We start from the raw sequence: 9,232 nt of genomic DNA, 5'->3' as shown, positions 1-9,232 counted from the left end.
CAACATCATTTTTCTAAATGCAAAACTGACTGAGGCTGCAGGAAAAATCTCCTGAAGCAAAAATGATAAATTCAGTTTGAACTTTACTGTGTTGTGGTCATAATCCATGTTGGAGTGAATATTTCCCTCACTGTGACTGATGGTGGCATCATTCAGACCCAGTTTCTGTTGGCTCCGAGTGTTTGATGGCCGAAGGTTTAAGAGCTTAAATCGAAATATTGATCACATATTGAATCTCAATTATTTGAGTATCTATAATATTGTAATATCTGAATTGTAGATGTTTGCCTGGTGCTGAAGGTTGCAGTGTTAGTTCACGTCTAGCAGCCTGTAATATATAAACAGTCATGGTTTCAATTCCACTGATGAAGCAATAAATGTTCAAACTGCAGAAATAACTCTTCCATGAACATCAGGGGTTAGAGGTCAGGAGTTTTTGTAAAGAAATGAACAGTGAACTCGTTTCCTGTCTGCATTTTAAAATCACATTTATTCCAGTTTTTTGATAAAAGCCTCATGAGTTTATTGAACTGGAGAAGAGAGTCAGACTGACCATTGGGTCTCGTTCAGTCTGCAGGTTTGTAAGCAGGAAGTTGACTCTCCCCTCCAGCTCTGTGGTCCATCCGTCTGGATGACCGAGCTTCTCACCCGATCTCTAATGCAGAGCCCAGACCCCCTGCGGAGAAAGCCCATTCTGCCCGAAATGGTGGAGCTTCATTAGAATTCAGACTGTTTTTAGGTTTTCTGACATAAGTCTGTGTGCATTTTTATTTTCTCTGTTTTGGATCCGTTCACATTATTGTTGTTTACATGTAACTAGTCCAGTTTCACGTCTGGGGATTCCCCACCTTGGCCACTAGATGGCAGTCAGCCACAAACGCTGGTCCTTTAAAATGTCTAGTGTTTCATCGTGTTTGATAGAAACATGATGATTAAGATCTCGTTCCTCTCAGTTCTTGTCAAATCCCTCCTGGACTCTTATTGATCATCAACAACTTCCTGGAATTATTCTCTAATTCCTGCTTCAAGAGTTTCTCCCTGATGGGTTCAGTTGGACTCGTTTCTGCTTGATGAGCATTAAGGTTGATGGTTCATAAATGACATTCAGGCTGAATAATGAGATGCTCAGCTGGTGAACTTTGACTACTTGTCTGCTCACATTAAGGCCATCAGCCGCTCAGAAGGTCACAACCTGTTGATCAACCAGCAGGAGACGATCAGGCCATAAATTAAAGTGGCATTAACGTCACAGCAGGTAGCTGCTCATTGCGACCAACCTGAAACTGAAGCGGATCAGCAACGTGCTGAGGCCGAACCTTGAAGCAATACCTGGAACTGGAACATCTCCGTACCCTCTTGGATTCGAATTGTTCCTTCAGCCTCCATCATCCGGAGCGTTCCTTCAGCCTCCATCGTCCGGAGCGTTCCTTCAGCCTCCAGGGTCCGGAGCGTTCCTTCAGCCTCCATCGTCCAGAGCGTTCCTTCAGCCTCCATCGTCCGGAGCGTTCCTTCAGCCTCCAGAATCCGGAGCGTTCCTTCAGCCTCCATCATCCGGAGCGTTCCTTCAGCCTCCAGGATCCGGAGCGTTCCTTCAGCCTCCAGGATCCGGAGCGTTCCTTCAGCCTCCAGGGTCTGGAGCGTTCCTTCAGCCTCCAGGATCCGGAGCGTTCCTTCAGCCTCCATCATCCGGAGCGTTCCTTCAGCCTCCATCATCCAGAGCGTTCCTTCAGCCTCCAGGATCCGGAGCGTTCCTTCAGCCTCCAGGATCCGGAGCGTTCCTTCAGCCTCCAGGGTCTGGAGCGTTCCTTCAGCCTCCAGGATCCGGAGCGTTCCTTCAGCCTCCAGGATCCGGAGCGTTCCTTCAGCCTCCAGGGTCTGGAGCGTTCCTTCAGCCTCCAGGATCCGGAGCGTTCCTTCAGCCTCCAGGATCCGGAGCGTTCCTTCAGCCTCCAGGATCCGGAGCTTTCCTTCAGCCTCCAGGATCCGGAGCTTTCCTTCAGCCTCCAGGGTCTGGAGCGTTCCTTCAGCCCCCTGGCTCTGGAATCTGCATGTGGCATTCTGGAACCGGAGTGAGAACAGTTCTTAGGGAAGGTTGGTGTGACCTGAACCCTGGACTAACAGTTTTCTTCAGGAATTGTTGAGAGCAAACTGACAGCTGTGAGGAGTTGCTGCCATGAAGCATTTATTTACCTGTTCAGCCCCACTGGGAGCTAATGTGGCCCTCTGGTCTGTTTGCAGCGTTGATCAAGATGAGGTGTGAAGAGATGTGGTGAGTCGTCTGATGAGCTGCTACTGGTGACATTTAAAGCTCACCTGCAGAGTTCAGGTATATGTGCATGAGTTTTACTCTGTTCAAAACAAATCAGCCAGTAGAGACTTCTTACTGGTGTGAGAAAGGCGAGCTGGTTCCGAGTCGGCTCTCCCTTGTCTGATCCAGATGTCAGCATATCAGAGGTGGCCGGATTTACCTTCAATCCCAACCTGTTGATGTGGGACATCCTGCATAAAGTCCTGGGAATGGTGCTGGGCGGGATCGAAGCTGGACTTGTTTCATCCAGCTTGAGATGGAAAATAAAGCTTTCAGCATTGATGTTCATGATGTTGTTTCAGCTCGCTGCACAAAAGCTGAAACCAGGCCAGTTTGATCACCAGATAATGATAAATCTGAAGAAGAGAGAGATGTTTGAGGATCAGAAAGCTCTGATCTCTTCCCAGATGTTCCTCCGACTGCTGGAGTCTGGAGAAGACTGTGCAGAAATATCTCATCCTCACCAAACACAGCGGAAAGAACAACTTGGCTTTAAGTTGAGACTGTCAGTAGAACCAGAACCAGACTGACGTGAGTTGGGGAGAACAGAAATCGAACCCTGATTGTCCCATAAGCAGTTTCTGTGGGAGAAGAGAGCCATGAATCTGGTGAGGACAGAGAGTTATGAACTGGAGCGCATTGATGCAAAAGGAAACATGCAAATGCTGGATTTCCTCCAGCCAGCCCTCATGCACCGTACCACAGGGGCTGCGTTTCATTGGCTGATGCCCATTCTATGCAGTACTGCATCTACCACTTGCGTGGCCGTCTCACAAACACATGCTAATGTACACGCGTTAGTAAACACATGCTAATGTAGCGCCAGGCTATATTACAGACTGGCAGAAGGTTTTCCATCAACAGTGGGAACAGAATGGTTCTCCTGTATGTACAATATAGTACAGACAGGAGAACACCTGACATCACCAGGACACCTGACATCACCAGGATACCTGACATCACCAGGACACCTGACATCACCAGGACACCTGACATCACCAGGACACCTGACATCACCAGGATACCTGACATCACCAGGACACCTGACATCACCAGGACACCTGACATCACCAGGACACCTGACATCACCAGGATACCTGACATCACCAGGATACCTGACATCACCAGGACACCTGACATCACCAGGACACCTGACATCACCAGGATACCTGACATCACCAGGACACCTGACATCACCAGGACACCTGACATCACCAGGACACCTGACATCACCAGGATACCTGACATCACCAGGATACCTGACATCACCAGGACACCTGACATCACCAGGATACCTGACATCACCAGGATACCTGACATCACCAGGATACCTGACATCACCAGGACACCTGACATCACCAGGACACCTGACATCACCAGGATACCTGACATCACCAGGACACCTGACATCACCAGGATACCTGACATCACCAGGATACCTGACATCACCAGGATACCTGACATCACCAGGACACCTGACATCACCAGGACACCTGACATCACCAGGATACGTGACATCACCAGGATACCTGACATCACCAGGACACCTGACATCACCAGGACACCTGACATCACCAGGATACCTGACATCACCAGGATACCTGACATCACCAGGATACCTGACATCACCAGGATACCTGACATCACCAGGACACCTGACATCACCAGGATACCTGACATCACCAGGATACCTGACATCATCAGGACACCTGACATCACCAGGATACCTGACATCACCAGGACACCTGACATCACCAGGACACCTGACATCACCAGGATACCTGACATCATCAGGACACCTGACATCACCAGGACACCTGACATCACCAGGATACCTGACATCACCAGGACACCTGACATCACCAGGATACCTGACATCACCAGGATACCTGACATCACCAGGATACCTGACATCATCAGGACACCTGACATCACCAGGACACCTGACATCACCAGGATACCTGACATCACCAGGACACCTGACATCACCAGGATACCTGACATCACCAGGACACCTGACATCACCAGGACACCTGACATCACCAGGACACCTGACATCACCAGGACACCTGACATCACCAGGATACCTGACATCACCAGGATACCTGACATCACCAGGACACCTGACATCACCAGGACACCTGACATCACCAGGACACCTGACATCACCAGGACACCTGACATCACCAGGATACCTGACATCACCAGGATACCTGACATCATCAGGACACCTGACATCACCAGGACACCTGACATCACCAGGATACCTGACATCACCAGGATACCTGACATCATCAGGACACCTGACATCACCAGGACACCTGACATCACCAGGATACCTGACATCACCAGGACACCTGACATCACCAGGATACCTGACATCACCAGGATACCTGACATCACCAGGATACCTGACATCACCAGGATACCTGACATCACCAGGACACCTGACATCACCAGGATACCTGACATCACCAGGACACCTGACATCACCAGGATACCTGACATCATCAGGACACCTGACATCACCAGGACACCTGACATCACCAGGACACCTGACATCACCAGGACACCTGACATCACCAGGATACCTGACATCACCAGGATACCTGACATCACCAGGACACCTGACATCATCAGGACACCTGACATCACCAGGATACCTGACATCATCAGGACACCTGACATCATCAGGACACCTGACATCACCAGGATACCTGACATCACCAGGATACCTGACATCACCAGGACACCTGACATCACCAGGATACCTGACATCACCAGGACACCTGACATCACCAGGATACCTGACATCACCAGGATACCTGACATCACCAGGATACCTGACATCACCAGGATACCTGACATCACCAGGACACCTGACATCACCAGGATACCTGACATCACCAGGATACCTGACATCACCAGGACACCTGACATCACCAGGATACCTGACATCACCAGGATACCTGACATCACCAGGATACCTGACATCACCAGGATACCTGACATCACCAGGATACCTGACATCACCAGGACACCTGACATCATCAGGACACCTGACATCACCAGGACACCTGACATCACCAGGATACCTGACATCACCAGGACACCTGACATCACCAGGATACCTGACATCACCAGGATACCTGACATCACCAGGATACCTGACATCACCAGGATACCTGACATCACCAGGACACCTGACATCACCAGGATACCTGACATCACCAGGATACCTGACATCATCAGGACACCTGACATCACAGGACACCTGACATCACCAGGATACCTGACATCACCAGGACACCTGACATCACCAGGACACCTGACATCACCAGGATACCTGACATCACCAGGATACCTGACATCATCAGGACACCTGACATCACCAGGACACCTGACATCACCAGGATACCTGACATCACCAGGATACCTGACATCATCAGGACACCTGACATCACCAGGACACCTGACATCACCAGGACACCTGACATCACCAGGACACCTGACATCACCAGGACACCTGACATCACCAGGACACCTGACCTGGTGATGTCAGGTAAAATTTACAGATTTCCAAATCAGAAACAAAATGCCTTGCTTGGATCAAAGCTTGTGCAAAACCCTCAACCTTCATAGGATCAAGAGCAAATGAGTTTGTGCTGGTGTGAGTTATTGATTTGATTTCTTTCTGACTGAATTAAAGAAAATCAATAATAAACATCCATCACGAACAAATGCCTGTTAGCTCAGTGCAGCATAACAGCAGGACTGACACTAATCCTACACCTTGATGCCCTTCTGCTACACAGTCTTAGCTCAACAGATCAACATGCAATGTGTATCTGACATGCACTACAGTGTATCACTCAAACATTTGCCAACAAACCACAGGAATCAGCCACTGATTTCAAAAGTAACCTAGAAAACCATGAAGCCTGACTTACGCAGCCTTGCAAGATGATAAGCATCAGTGATCTTGTCCACAGCTATATATGTGCTGAGGTATATCACTGCAGAAAGCGTTTTGCTGTGCATAATGCTGGAGGCATCGCTGCTCAAACACTTTGATGTCATCCAAAAAAGATGACATGAACTTGTTAGTTCCTCTGTCCGTTGTTGTAGCTGATATTTGGTGAAAATCCAGCAGAAATGATGCAATAATGGACTCAGAAATGCTCCATCAGTCCAAGACGCCATGTTTCCATAGAAACAAAGTGCCGCGAGGCTTTGTTTGAGAGACTTGCAGCCACCTGGGATTGTCTCGGTCGGTTGTGAGCGGAGCTTGGTAAGAACCACTGAACGTCTAGTCAACTGGAGAAATGTTCCCTCATCTCAAAACTTTGGATTTTCATAAAAAAACAAAAACACAATTAAGTCCTGGAGGGACTGCAAATTGTGTCCCCTCAGTTAGAGGCCTGGATTCGGCGACTCCCATCGGAACCATCCTGAGTATTCCTGAGTGGAACGGTGCTGCTCCAGTCTGGGCTCTGCTTCTTAGGACAGCAGCATCATTAGCATCTGTGGCGCTGGGGGTAAAGGTGATGAAGCAACAGTCAGACTTCCTGTGTCTGCAGGCGGCGTGAGTCAGGTCTCTTCCTGGAAGAGGTTCTAGTGAGTGTGTGGGAGGCGCTGAGGTCACGGCCCAACAGTTCTGCTGACGGCGCATTGAATTAGCGGCTGGAAGCTTCACACGTCTGAGTTCATGAAGATTAATCAGGAGTGACTTTAACACTTCACTGGGTCCAGGTTCTGGAGTCCTGGGTCCAATTCCTCCACCTCACACCTGGAACCCGGGTCAGAACCAGGTTCTCAGAGATCCAAACGCTTCCAGCTGATGTTGGACTGCGCGCTCTGAAGACCTGAAACGGGTCAGGCCCAGCCCGCTTTATACAATCCAGAACCAGTCTGGATCTGTTGGGATCGTCGTCCTGCAGGAAAACAGAACCTTGTTCTAGTCAAACAAATGATGCTGTCACCACCGCATGTCATGTGACCATGAGGCGTCCCAGTGGACGGCTGCTGCAGCAGCCCCACGCAGGCTGCAGCAGCCCCACGCAGGCTGCAGCAGCCCCACGCAGGCTGCAGCAGCCCCACGCAGGCTGCAGCAGCCCCACGCAGGCTGCAGCAGCCCCACGCAGGCTGCAGCAGCCCCACGCAGGCTGCTGCATCCCCACGCAGGCTGCAGCAGCCCCACGCAGGCTGCAGCAGCCCCACGCAGGCTGCAGCAGCCCCACGCAGGCTGCTGCATCCCCACACAGGCTGCTGCAGCAGCCCCACGCAGGCTGCTGCAGCCCCACGCAGGCTGCTGCAGCCCCACGCAGGCTGCTGCAGCCCCACGCAGGCTGCTGCAGCCCACGCAGGCTGCTGCAGCCCCACGCACGCTGCTGCATACCCACGCAGGCTGCTGCAGCCCCACGCAGGCTGCTGCAGCTCCACGCAGGCTGCTGCAGCCCCACGCAGGCTGCTGCAGCCCCACGCAGGCTGCTGCAGCCCCACGCACGCTGCTGCATACCCACGCAGGCTGCTGCAGCCCCACGCAGGCTGCTGCAGCCCCACGCAGGCTGCTGCAGCCCCACGCACGCTGCTGCAGCCCCACGCAGGCTGCTGCAGCCCCACGCAGGCTGCTGCAGCCCCACGCAGGCTGCTGCAGCCCCACGCAGGCTGCTGCAGCCCCACGCAGGCTGCTGCAGCCCCACGCACGCTGCTGCAGCCCCACGCACGCTGCTGCAGCCCCTCGCACGCTGCTGCAGCCCCACGCACGCTGCTGCAGCCCCACGCACGCTGCTGCAGCCCACGCGCTGCTGCAGCCCCACGCAGGCTGCTGCAGCCCCACGCACGCTGCTGCAGCCCCACGCACGCTGCTGCAGCCCCACGCAGGCTGCTGCAGCCCCACGCAGGCTGCTGCAGCCCCACGCACGCTGCTGCAGCCCCTCGCACGCTGCTGCAGCCCCACGCACGCTGCAGCAGCCCCACGCAGGCTGCAGCAGCCCCACGCACGCTGCTGCAGCCCCACGCAGGCTGCTGCAGCCCCACGCACGCTGCTGCAGCCCCACGCACGCTGCTTTCTGAGACAGCATGGAGATGGAAACAGCACATTTAGGAACAACTTACTGTATGTAGGTTTTTACACTCCCTCTACAACATAAAGAATCAAATCAACAAATAATTCAGTTCCCTTTTTTACATAAAAAAAATTGAAAACTGTATTGCCTGAAATGCCTATTGCAGTATTAGTTCAGTGAATCATTTGTAGAAAATGATGCATCTGCAGCTAAAACATCCTTCTAACATCAACATGTGAAAAGATAAACCTTCCAAAATTAAACATCAAGTTTTAGTGTGCATACTCTACAGATTATACCGATCATAGATTAGTTTATTTCAGTAATTGATTAATTGTTTGAGCCCCACTTCCTGAACATCCTGACCAGGTCAGTTGGGTTTTCCTTGATGTGACCTGATCTTGAAGTTGTGAGTTAAAATCTTTATTGTCATTTTCCTCAACAACCTGCAGATGATTTTTATAGAAGAGTATTAAAAGTGATTCAGTTTTCTGGTGTTTATCCTCCTAAATGTGATCTGTAGCTTCAAACTGAAAGTGCAGAGCAGCAGAAAGTCCAGCCGGCAGAAATCCACACTGACTCTTTGTTCTGCAGCGTTTATTTAAACCTGCAGCAGGTGTTAATCAGAGCGATATCAGGGTGTTTAAATGAAGCCCGGGATCTGGCGGACCGGAGGAAACGCAGCAGAGAAGATCTGGGTGTGGACCATGTCCTTAACCGATCAGACTGATGAACACTTGGACAGAGCCGCTGTGTTTGTTGGTTCTGCAGAACCACCCTGCAGTCCTTGAAGCAGTTCCAGGTGCTTGGAAGCTGGAAGCTGAAACTGAGCTGAGCTTGGAGAAGGAGAAAGCAG

The sequence above is a fragment of the Poeciliopsis prolifica genome, unplaced genomic scaffold (genome assembly GCF_027474105.1).
Source record: "Poeciliopsis prolifica strain line A6 unplaced genomic scaffold, Auburn_PproV2 SCAFFOLD070, whole genome shotgun sequence".
Lineage (NCBI taxonomy): Eukaryota > Metazoa > Chordata > Actinopteri > Cyprinodontiformes > Poeciliidae > Poeciliopsis > Poeciliopsis prolifica.
Note: the sequence above shows the minus strand (reverse complement) of the source record.